The following is a 12,595-nucleotide window of genomic DNA, read 5'->3' on the forward strand; positions in this document are numbered from 1 at the left end:
TTCTCCTCCCTTTCCTCATAGGTCATCACATGACACCCTTGTTAAAAACAATCTTCTTTTGGGGCACCTGGATGGCTCAGTCGTTAAGCGTCTACCTTTGGCTCAGGTCATGATCCCAGTGTCCTGGGATCGAGCCCCGCATCGGGCTCCCTGCTCAGTGGGAAGCCTGCTTCTCCCTCTCCCTCTCCCCCTGCTTGTGTTCCCTCTCTCGCTGTGTCTCTCTCTGTCAAATAAATAAATAAAATCTTTAAAAAAAAATCTTCTTTTGTGTTTGTATATTCTTTGAACACATATTTATGTTCCCAACTCAGGAGACCGCGGGCCACCAGGAAGACCCAGTGCCCACCCTTGTGGGACTCAAAGCCCAGTGAGGAGGAATAAAAGTTAACATTTCTTTCTAAGGCTGTCTTTCCCTTAAACATTTAAGAATTTCTGAGGAGGGAAATAAAATCTTAAAAGGGGGGGTCACCTGGGTGGCTCAGTCAGTTAAGTGTCTGCCTTCGGCTCAGGTCATGATCCCAGGGTCCTGGGATCGAGCCCCGCCTCGGGCTCCCTGCTCCGCGGGGAGCCTACTTCTCCCTCTGCCTCTGCCTGCCGCTCCCCCTGCTGTGCTCTCTCTCTTCCTCTCTCTCTCTCTCTGTGTCAAATAAATAAATAAAATCTTAAAAAAAAAAAAAATTTCTGTCGCAGGGAACAGGCCTAGGGCAAGGGACCTGCCAAGATCTTACTTTATTCATCAGGACACAGTGACGGAGGAAAACAAGAAGTGGAAAAAGAAAGAAATGAGAGGGCGCCTGGGTGGCTCAGATGGTTAAGCGTCTGCCTTCGGCTCAGGTCATGATCCCAGGGTCCTGGGATCGAGTCCCACATCGGGCTCCCTGCTCCTTGGGAGCCTGCTTCTCCCTCTGTTTCTCTCTCTCTCTCTGTCTCTCATGAATAAATAAATAAAATCTTTAAAAAAAAAAAGAAAGAAAGAAAGAAATGAGAGCCAGGGAGAGAGGGACTGCTTTATCAGGAAGTGAAGAGGTGAGGATGAGGGGCACAATCCGAAGGGACAGGTGAGGGAGCAGCTGCTCTGAGGCCCAGGGGCCTCAGTCCTGCCTGCACGCCTGCTGGACCCCACACTCCACAGACTAAACATCTGGCTGTGGACAGCAGGGGTTTAGGCAGGAAAAGGCCAGGACAAATAGGGCCTTCGTGTGGTTCTGCCCAGGAGGAGGGCTGCCTGTTCCCGCCCATGTGCGCAGCTCCCAGAGGAAGCTGTGCGGAGTCCGCTCTCCTCTGCTCCCGTGTGTGTGTGTGTGTGTGTGTGTGTGTGTGGCGGGGGGGGGGGCGGTGATGGCAGTTCTACTTTTTTCTTTCCCTTCTCCAGCAGACAGCTGTCCCAAGGCAGCCTCCCTCAGAAGGTGGTGATTTAAATGAAAAAGGGAGGAAAAGAAAGAAAAGAAATGCCCCAGAGCTGGCCAACTCACTTCCTTCCCAGTCCCCAGTGCCCCCCCTTGAGCAGGCCCGCAGCCAGCCCCCATCCACCCATTTGGGGCCCTGGGGGCAGCAGAATCACAGTTGGATCGTTTGCTGTTTTAAATGCCCTTTATCCTAGATGGCTGACCCCGCCCCCTTCAGGCCACATCCCCTTTTCCCCCAGCAAGATGAAAGCTGCTAGGGTGACCAGCTTGTCTGCTTTGCCTGGGACTGTCCTGTTTTGAGCACTGAAAGTCACACATCCCAGGAACCCCCTCGGTCCTGGGTCACCCTAAAGCTTCCTCAGGGCCGCACCAGCTCTGGGGGTTTTCTGTGGGCTCCCCTAGGCACCCATGGGGTCCCAGCCTCACACCAGATTCACCTCTGGGGACTTGCCCAGCACTCAGTCCCCACTGCAGAGAGGTCCCAGGGGCCTGGGCTCCCTTCCAGATGGTTCCTCGTCATCCTGGCCGGGTGCCTTCACTGGGGACTGTTCCATAGCAGGCTTATACGGGACCTCACACCATCCTCCCCACCAGCCACAAGCAAGTGGTGGATGTAGATTAAAACCCAGTTCTGGCAAACTCCAGACCCCATTCTCTAAAAAATAAATAAATGTTGGGCGGGAGGGGGAGGTTAGGGGACGGTGGGAAGTCATTAGATAGTTGGAGAGTGAGTCCCTTCTGGGCCAGTCCCTGCCACCTTTCCACCCGCAGAGATTCAGAATGGGGTGGGGAGGAGGCAAATACATTCTTACAAAGCTCTCCAGGAGATTCTGATACATCCCCACCCCCACCACCCTGAGGACCATCTGGAAAGGCCTGGCTCTTCAAACCGGAAGGATGGGAAACAAGAGCATCTTGAGCTTTGGCAAATGCGCTGAATCTTTGAGGCCTATAAATCTCTCCAGAACACTGGTCCAACTTCCGTAGGATCACGACTCCTCATTTCATATCCCTCTTCCCTGGGACGGATTAGGCTGGGAAGGTAGCATGTCTCAGAGATGGCTTTTGGTGACATTTTCAGAAACACGATGCCTTGCAGCCTGAGCTTCCTCTGAGTACAGATGCAAGGGGTCACCTGCAAACATAAACCAAACCTGAGACCCGTAAGAAATCTCTGGGAGCCTTTAAAAAGGCCAGAGTAAAAGCCTTAGTACCACCAACTAGGTAATATTTTTCTCATTCTCCTTGTGAATCTATCAATGCTTAACTGATGTAGAAATTATTTTATATTTTATTTTATTTTATTTTATTTTATTTTATTTTATTTTATTTTAATGTATGTGTTTAATTTGCCACCAGCAAAGGCTTAGAGCATTGCTACATGGTTCAGAACCTCAGGCCAGAATTTTCCCAGGAATCTCTCTTTTTTTTTTTAGATTTTTAAAAATTAATTAATTAATTAATTAATTAATTTGAGAGAGAGAGATCGGAGGAGGAGGAGCAGAGGAAGAGGGACAAGAAGATTCCACACTGAGCACGGAGCCTGATGTGGGGCTCGATCCCAGGACCCTGAGATCAAGATTTGAGCCGAAATCAAGAGTCGGATGCTCAACAAACTGCACCACCCAGGTGCCCTTTCTAGGACTATCTATTAATGTTTTTTAGCTGCAAGATGAATATATCTCTAGTCCTTTCTAGAAGTCCAGGGAAGTATTTCTTCAATATCATATAATTTCTTTTCATTGTAAAATGGAGAAGTCTTCAGTCCTTTCTCTAATTCCAAGGAAGTGCTTTCTTGGGCTGTTGGGAGGAGAAAAAGGCATCTCTTGCTATGTCCTTAGGGCTTTCCGCCACGAGCCCTCCTAGCTATCAGTTCTCGTTGGTCTCCTGGGTCCGCTTTGGCCTTCGGACCTCAGCCTTTCACTTGCGTGTACTGAACATGGTACTCTGTCCCGAGCACCAGCCAGGGATCCTCCCATGCAGGTATGTTCCTTGGGGTCTCCCCCCACCAGCCTCTTCTTTGACACTTGACTTCTCAGGCTGGTCACAGTGCCTGTCATGTGTTGGCATTCAATTACAGTGTTGTATTGTTGTACTTAACATCATTCGACTTACCTTTCAACATAATCCTGAGATGGGCCCTTCTCCACTTACCAGGTGAGGCCCTGAAAGGTTCACTGACTCTCCCAGAGTCATGCAACCAGAGAGTGACACTGTGGGGTCTCCCAGCTCTAAGCTTGTGCTCCTTCCCCCATCTGTGCTTGCACATTTGCTCACACAAAAAGCCTGCACTTGGTGCCCACTGAGCTAAGTGCCAGGGACACAAAGAAGTACAAGACACCAACAGACTACAAGAGGGACATATAAAGGGATGGCGTAATCTGAGTGGCAGCGAGCGTGGAGGTGTGTTCTGCTGCTGAGAGAAACAGCACGAGAGAGGGCTGGGTCATCTCCACCTCAGCACAGGTCAGGTCAGCTTTCCCAGAGCCAGCGACCCTTGAAATGAGTCCTCAAGCCTGACAGGGGTCTCCAGGCAGCTGGGGAAGCAGGGAGGCATCTGGCCAGTTCCAGGCCCAGGGCGGTTTGCTTTGCCTGGACACTGGGCTGGGGGGGTGGGGGCTCCAGTAAATGATGGAAATGGAAGGGTCCTCTTTGCCCTTCACCCCCCCCCATTTGCCCTCACACAGGTATCTCTCTGGCCCCAGCTTTAGGAAGGGATTTGGCTAAAGTAGCTCTAGGGGGCATAACTGCACGGATGAGGCACGGGAATGGCAATTTAGGGTAGAATCGGGAAGGACTGATTTGGTAGCTTTTCACAATGGGAAAACTCTCTGCAAGAGCTTCTGCACTTAGCTCCAGGCCGAATGCAAGCGTTGGACATCCCAGGACCCACCAGCCGCCCCTCCAAGATCCCTCCCACCTCCGGTCACAGCGGGAGTCTGCAGGCCGTTGGGATGTCCCTGGTACCCCAGCCTGAACAGCACCCACCATTCATCGTGCCACAGTACGTGAGAGCGGTCTGATGGGTGGCAGGAAGGAGAGGTAGCGTGAAGAGGCCTCTCTGACCCTCTCTGGAAACCTGGTCAAGCTCCCAGAGCACAACTGCATCTGTCACACCACCTCCCCACCCCCTGTGGCTTTGTCATCTGAATGAGAATGACTCTGGCAGAAATGCAGAGGCAAGAACTCGTGCATCTGACACACGGGAAGCCTTGGGAGCTCTGACATCGGTGGGGTCCGGCGAATTCCCAAGAGTCCTGGACTGGCGGGGAAATGACAAATGTTTGGAGGTCACTGCTGTCCCTTCTTCCCCTTTGGCCCCACCACCTTCCAATTTCCCCACCTGCCCTCCTTAGAAAAGTACAAAACGGGAAAAGTTCACCCACAGCCTCGGAGCAAGTGCCCCACTCTATGTACATAGACCCGTCTGACCCAGAATGTTCCTGCCATGGCAAGTCCCAGGTTCAGAGACTGAAGGTGGCGAAGTTTAGTGTTGTCAACCTCTTCGTTTTGTTTCAACCCCCCACCCCCAAGAGGCCTCTGTCTGTGGCCATCCTGGTTCCCTGACAAGTCACAAGCCTCAATAGCGTGAATACTTGGGCGTCACAGATGCAGTGATGTATGAGTCTCTTTACCTGGCTTGCTTTCTTGCACTAATACGTCATTCATGGTTCCTAAGCCTGCTGCACTGTGGCTGAGCATGAATCAGACAGGAGAGGAGGTTTCCGGGGAGCCCCCTTCCCCCTAAAATAGAGGCACTACCACTTCTGTGTTTTCAGGTGCGTGCCATTCCTGTCCGGCCAAGACAGGAAAACCTCAAGCATGGGTTGAAGTTCACGACGCTACACCTGCTGGAGTATCCAAGAGCCCAGGGTCCCAGACCCCCGGGCACTGTGCCCACTTTCTAAGTGACATGCGAACCTGTAAATTAAAAAAAGAAAGAAACTGTATGAGTCACTGCCCTTTGAGGGAGGGGAAGGTAAAGCTCCTCTCCACTCCTTCCTCCCACCTCTGGTTCTCAGGGGCTAAACTGGTCCTCTCTGCAGAGCAGGATTTTCTCGGTGGAACTTGAACTCAGTTCCCCTTTCGGGCCCTGAGAGCACTCGGAAAACCAGCTCTGCTGGTCCTGTTCGCAGCAGAGCCGTGCCAAGGGGATTTACTTGGTGTAGCTAGGATTCGACAAATGGACTCATCAGCCAGTGCGTGTGCTGCAGCTGGGGGCTCTGGTCCCCCAGGGCCACCAGGCTTCTGCCACCCTCTGTCTCACAGCCACCTTCCTCCACCTCCCTCCGCAGGTGTCTCGGCTCTGCCCAGCCTCATGGTTTGTGGCTGCATGAGCCCAGCTGTCCAGGGCTCTCAGATTCTAGAGAACCATCTGCCCTTCCCCCCACCTGGGCTCTCAGCAAAGGCCCAGAGGGTACAAGGCCAATTTTACCCTATACAGACTGCACTGGTTTCGAAGCTGCTGTTCTGTGCTCTCTAGACCTTTGACCATTGTCTGATGAAGGATTTTAACACAGCTCTCCCTTGCTAGAGGCTGCAACCCCAGAAGAGGGATTGTGGGAAGAAGTAGTCATAGAACATGGTACTTGAACTTCCTGTGTGCTCTCTCTGCAGAGAGGAGGCGTGAGGTGACCTGGCCCGACACCTTCACTGTGCAGGTGAGCAAAGTGAAGTCTGCTCCTTGTCCCAGGTCACACGGTGGCTTCTCCAAGAGACTAGAGCTGCCCCCAGTCCGCTGATCCTCAGCCCCCCTTCCGGGAACCATTGGCTCATCCTGTCCTATTTTCTATCTGGCTGTGGCCATATCTCTCATGCCCACTACATCCCTCTGTCTGAACAGTGACACACAGTAGGACCTCAATAAGTAGCTGTTCACTGATGGATGGACTCGGAGTCCAGTGCCCTTTCCATGCCTCTGATCTGCCTTTCGTAGCCCCAGGAACCCAGTGCTTGAGAAGAAACCCCAATGCAGAGACTCACTCAGGTAAAGAAAATGGCTCATCCTTTCTAGACCCTTCACTCACGTGAACTGGGCTAGTCGCCCGCTGGACAAATAAGGAGAACAGCGCTGTGACTCACTCTCTTCCCTCCTGCCCCGGCTCCAGAGAGGTGACCTCACCCACCGCAAGGCAGGGAAAAACGCTGGATTACTCACCTGCCCGAGGGCCCAGAGCCGGGCTGCTAGCTGTCCCTGAGTGTGCACGAGGCTGAGAAGGCAGAGGCGGCGGCGGGACCCCACGGGCGCGATGGCTCCCCGTGTGGCCTGTGGACATCGTGCACGGGTTCCAGTGCCCCCCTCAGCGGCGGGCCCCCAGGGAGAGGATTGGCTTGGGGGCAGGTACACAGGGAGGGCAACTCTTACTTTGCCCTGTATCAATTTGTCTAGCATGAGTGTTTGAAGTAAAAAACAAACAAACAAAAACTGCCATGAATAACAAAAAGTAGATCAGTTCTCTCCTAGAATCCCAAATAGCTGTGCTGTGCCCTCCTCCTTTCTGCCCTCCTCCTTCCCTCTTCCTGGTCTACAGGGGCTGCGGGCCCACTGGGAAATCAAAAACCTGGCCTCGGGGCGCCTGGGTGGCTCAATTATTAAGCGTCTGCCTTGGGCTCAGGTCGTGATCCCAGGGTCCTGGGATTGAGTCCCACATCGGGCTCCCTGCTCAGTGGGAGGCCTGCTTCTCCCTCTCCCGTTCCCCCTGCTTGTGTTCCCTCTCTCGCTGTCTCTCTCTCTGTCAAATAAATAAATAAAATATTAAAAAAAAAAAAAACAAACCTGGCCTCAACCGTAGCAAAAGAGTTGAATTCAAAGACAGAGAAGAAGGTCTAGGCTTCAAGTATTTAGGGCCCTGAGGAATGAGGTCAAAGGTTCCATTGACCAACGGGCCAAATAGCTCGCTGGCTTCCATGGACACAGATTGCCCCTCCAACCCCAAGCAACCACCTCCTTTTTTCGATCTGCTTTCCCAGGCCTTCACTCCCTGGAGACACCGGTCTGGATTTAGCATCTAAATGACCTGGCCCGCTCCTAGTGCAAACAGTGCGCTCACAATACGTGATAGGGTGGCACTTTGCAGACCTCGGTTGGTCGCACCAAGTCCCCCTGGAGAACTTCTGCTGACGTTGGCAACTTCCTGAGCCTTTCTGAGGTCCACCTACGGCCAGGTAGAGCAGGAAGTGAGGGAGAAGAGGAGGAGGAAGAAAAGAACTGGGATCAGCTTAGGTGTCACCGCTGAACTTTCGGTAAAAAAACAAAAACAAAACCGAGGGGCGCTTGGCTGGCTCAGTCAGTAGAGCGGGTGATGCTGGATCCCGGGGTCATGAGTTCAAGCCCCACGTTGGGTGTACAACCTCCTTGAACAAAAACAAACCTGAGTTTATGATAGTTCTATTGTTAAAAATCAGCTCCCTGGGGCGCCTGGGTGGCTCAGTCGTTGGGCGACTGCCTTCGGCTCAAGTCATGATCCCGGGGTCCTGGGATCGAGTCCCGCATCGGGCTCCCTGTTCCGCGGGGAGCCTGCTTCTCCCTCTCCCACCACCCCTGCTTGTGTTCCTGCTCTCGCTATCTCTCTCTCTGTCAAATAAATAAATAAATAAATCTTTAAAAAAAAAAAAATCAGCTCCCTGGTGATTTTGAGGGGAGGGGAGCCGCCGCTGCGTGTCCCTGTAACCAAGCTGGGCTGAGACACGTCCCGGAGTCCTGGGCGCATTGAGAGGCTGAGGAAGCTCGGACTTCCTTCAGGACAGGCCCGAAGGTGCTAGAGGGCTGCAAGAGGGAAGTGAGTGTCCCCGCTGTTGAAACGACATTACAGACCAATTTTTGGCACTATTTCTGAGTGTGGGGAGCTCGCTTCTGCCAGAAAGCTGGCTGTAGCCTGGGGTTTTCCTGCTCGGACGGATTTCACGGCCCTTAGAGGGGATCTGGCAGGGCATTGCCTGCTCCCGATGCTACTGTCGCTTCTGGAAGCTGGAGGGCAGCAGGGAAGGAGGACCGCGGAGGCTGTACTGGTTTTGGCCTTGGCCACCTGGCAAGGGATATGAGGTCAGGGGACAAAGAAGAGAGTCAAAGGGAACAAGCCAACCGACCGGAGCTGTTGGGGGGAGGGGGGTGGTTCGGCTGTGAGAAGAGGAGAATAAAGGCCTAAAGGCAAGGACACCCCCAAAAACTTTCCCAGAGAGCAGCCGAGCCTGAAAGTCCAGTTTGGGAGATGGGTGGAGAGGAAATGAGAAGTTCTCTTCAGCAAAGCGAACCTTGAAGGAAGCAGAAAGGTAATTATTTCTCTCTCAGGTAATGAGGCTTCCTCAGTAGGGCAGCGTCAGGATGGTCCTACTGATTTAAAAGGCTGCTTTTTAGGTTTCTGTTTCAGGAGAGAGGAAAGAAACAGCCTCCCATCATGGCCTGTGAGGGATAAAGAGAAAGCGCCCTCCCAGCACCAGGGAGCGAGCTGCCCCTGCCTGGGGCCATGTGGGGAGAGGTGTCAGCCACGTCCCCTCCCTGCTCAGAATGGGGACAACCAGGGAGACTGGAAGGCCTTTCCTAGTCTAGGTGGGGCCGGGACATGTCCTTCATCATCTGGGCAAGACTGAAGTTTGCCCAGTGGCCTTTCTGGCTTCTGGAAAACAACTTTGCTGACGTGCTTTGCTTTATGGGGCTGGGGACCCCTATTCCATAAGGGAGGCATTTCTCTGGCTCTTTCTGTTTACCCCAGTGAGACCCTACCTACTGGCTCCCCAGATGCCTCAGCTCTTCTCTGGACCCCCAGGGACACATGTTTAGTGGTGCAAATGTGTGGTCTTCTAAAGTGCAGATTTAGTCCTGCCTCTCTCCTGCTTACAATTCTTTGATAAATTGTTGTCCCCCAGGATACAATCCATGTGGCCTCCCTGAGCTGTACCCTGCTTCATACCTCCTTGGTCTCCCTTCTTCCTGCAGCCTCACCTCCCTGCTCCCCAGTCTCACCACTTGGCCTCCTCGCCTTGAATTTCGAGCTCCGGAAACACAGGCACAGCCCCTGACCATGCTGCGTTGTTCTGACTCAGGCGTTTGCATCCAGGGCCCCTGCTCAGACACCCTTCACCTCCCGCCTTCCTGACAAAAATTCCACCCCAACCATCACCTCCTCCATGAGTTAACCACCCATCCTTTTCTCCCTCTGATGTCCTAGGTGGGGACTTGATCTTTTATTCAGACTTACCTCTCTGCATTATGATGATTATTTTCATGTTCCCTCCCCTACTGGGCAGTGACCTTCACAATTTCTCTAGGCTAGATCCTAGCACTGGGTCAGGCACACAGGGAAAGGAAAGACAGAAGGGGGAGAGAAGGGTCCTACATCAGATGCTAAGTTGGAGGCCAAAAGCTTTTCTTTTTTTTAAAGATTTTATTTATTTATTTGACAGAGAGAGAGACACACACACAGCAAGAGAGGGAACACAAGCAGAGGGAGTGAGAGAGGGAGAAGCAGGCTTCCCGCCAAGCAGGGAGCCCGACGCAGGGCTCGATCCCAGGACCTTGAGATCATGACCTGAGCCGAAGGCAGACCTTAACCAACTGAGCCACCCAGGAGCCCCTCAATGGTCAAAAGCGTTTCTAAGGCAAAAATATCTGAGGTCAGGGGCGCCTGGGTGGCTCAGTTGGTCGAGCGTCTGACTTTTGATTTCAGCTCAGGTCAGGATCTCAGGGTCGTGGGATCGAACCCTGCGTGGTCAGGCTCTGTGCTCAGCGGGGAATCCGCTTGAGAGTCTCTCTCTCCACCTGACTCTCCCTCTGCTCATGCTCTCTCTCAAATAAATAAATAAAATCAATTAAAAAAAAATATCCGAGGTCAGAGTGGGCTCTAGAATAAGGCAAGGGAGACCCTTAATCTTGGATCTTGTGCATGCAGTTCGGCAGCTAAGGATGAGGCCTTCTTAAATTTTTTAATTTCAATTTAATTTTTTTGAAGTTTCTTTTTAAGTCATCTCTACACCCAATGTGGGGCTCAAACCCTGAGATCAAAAGTCGCCTGCTCTACTGACTGAACCAGCTGGGCTCCCCTAAGTTTAATTTAATTTTTTTATTTGAGTAGAGTTGACACAAGGTCTTTTTAAATTTTGCACCTCAGTCCCAGCCTTGCCAGGCTTCATTCCTATTCCTTCCAGCCCAAGTTCCCTCCCTGATCTGTAAATCGGACAGCTGTCTGCTGGGCACCTACTGCGTCACTCTGTCACAGGCATGGGGCAGCTTACAACCACGGGTGGGAAAAGCACCAGGCCTGCCCTTGAAGAACTTGTAGTCTAGGACGAGAGAAGACCATCAACTAGTAAATTAAATCACACTGAATCCAAACCACTGCGCCGGCTATGAAGGAAAGGGTTACGTGGCTCACAAAACTGGAGCCAATCAATGAAGGATGTGCCTTCCCCAGAGAACGGAATCTAGAGCCCGCGCCAGACAAGGCAGCCAAGCCATGTTCTCCTTCAGCAGGCTCTTCCTGGGCTCCGCCTCTCCAGCACCGTGCAGCTGTCTGCTCTGTCCCCACCCCTGGGCTCGGCGACTATTACATAGACAGCATGAGGCGGCAGGTCCTGAGAAACTCTCTCTGGGCTCCTTAAGTAGATGTGTGTGAAAATGTCCGCAGTGGTGCCGTGGGAGGTAACAGGACGTGAGAGTAACATCGGTGTCCATCAACAGGGGAAAGGAGAAGAACAATGTCTGTGCATCAGCAAGAATTAACAAGCTACACGTACACCCAGCAACATGGGGCGATCATAAAAAACAGTGTGGAGAGTGAAGACACAGAACGGGATCCATAGTAACGCTATAAATTATGTAAATTAAAAATACACATCCAAAACAATGCTACATGTTTTACAGGGATAAGTCTATCTATAGACCTATAGATACACACACACACACACACACATCTAAGAACAGATGTCAAGTGCATTAGGGTGGGTGCCTACTGACGAGAGGGGGATTGAAAGTGGAGAGTAGAGATGAGAGGAAATAAAATAGTATCAAGCACAAAAGGGCTTTGCACAGACGGATGATAATTGTGTGCCAAGAACTGAGTATGATTAGTTTTATTCTCTGCTCCTGTGGCCCAACACAGAACAAGACAATACAAAACCGGGGTGCCTGGGTGGCTCAGTCGGTTAAGTGACTGCCTTCGGCTCAGGTCATGGTCCCGGGATCCTGGGATCGAGTCCCACGTCAGGCTCCCTGCTCCGCGGGAAGCCTGCTTCTCCCTCTCCTACTCCCCCTGCTTGTGTTCCCTCTCTCGCTGTCTCTCTGTCAAATAAATAAATAAAATCTCTAACAACAACAAAAGACAATACAAAACCAACCACAAACCAACCAGTAAAACCCTGACTCAGGACACTTTACGTGGGCATGGTGATTGCATTCCATCTTTTTCAGGGGTAATAGGAATTATTCCAACCAAATTCCCACTTTAAGGTTAACCCAAGGCCCAGAGAGGGCATGTTAGTTGTTCTAGTTGCACAGCTCCCAGGTGTCAAGATGAAGACAGATGCAGATTCAAGCCCCTGGCTAGTACTCTGTGTCCCATTCTCTGTCTGGTTGCATTTTCTGACCGCTCAGCCCAGCCTCCCCACAGTGTTTGTGTAAAGGGCTTGGCCGTGTTTATCTTAGCACACGGGCGCCCTGTCTGAAGTCATGCACTGGTGTTAACTGGCCCTTCCTGAGTAGAGTTCAAGGTGAAAACCTCCCTGGGAGCTGGGAGGCTCATGTTCTGCTTTACTTTGTTGTTTCGTGTTTTTTCTCTTTCCAGGACAACTGCCTCAAAGCACAGATGAGCTCATCGACTCACCTGGGCAGGTAAGTGCAGAACCTGGACGGTGCGCTTATGGGAGCGCAACGCGTTTGCAGGAAATGACGTCACTGCCTTGCGGAGGGTGGGCACATCTTTAAAGGCCTCGTCTTTCCCACAGCCTGCTCTGCCCGTGGCATCTCCAGAAGCCCCTGCACAGTGTGGGTACAGTGTGTGGATGTCGACAGCTTTGCTGGAACCCACAGACCCATAAAACTGCCAGCAAGAAGATTGAACAAGGTGTCCACGTGGGCGGTTGGTGGAGGTTTATGACAGTAACTTTCCTGAGAGAGGGGCGTGAATACTGGGTCTCAGAGAGCCTCTCCAAGGAGCAGCCTTTGAGATGGGCTTCTGTCACTAATACCCCCAAATCCT

This window comes from Mirounga leonina, unplaced genomic scaffold (genome assembly GCF_011800145.1).
Source record: "Mirounga leonina isolate KUSES-001 unplaced genomic scaffold, KU_Mleo_1.0 Mir_176, whole genome shotgun sequence".
NCBI lineage: Eukaryota > Metazoa > Chordata > Mammalia > Carnivora > Phocidae > Mirounga > Mirounga leonina.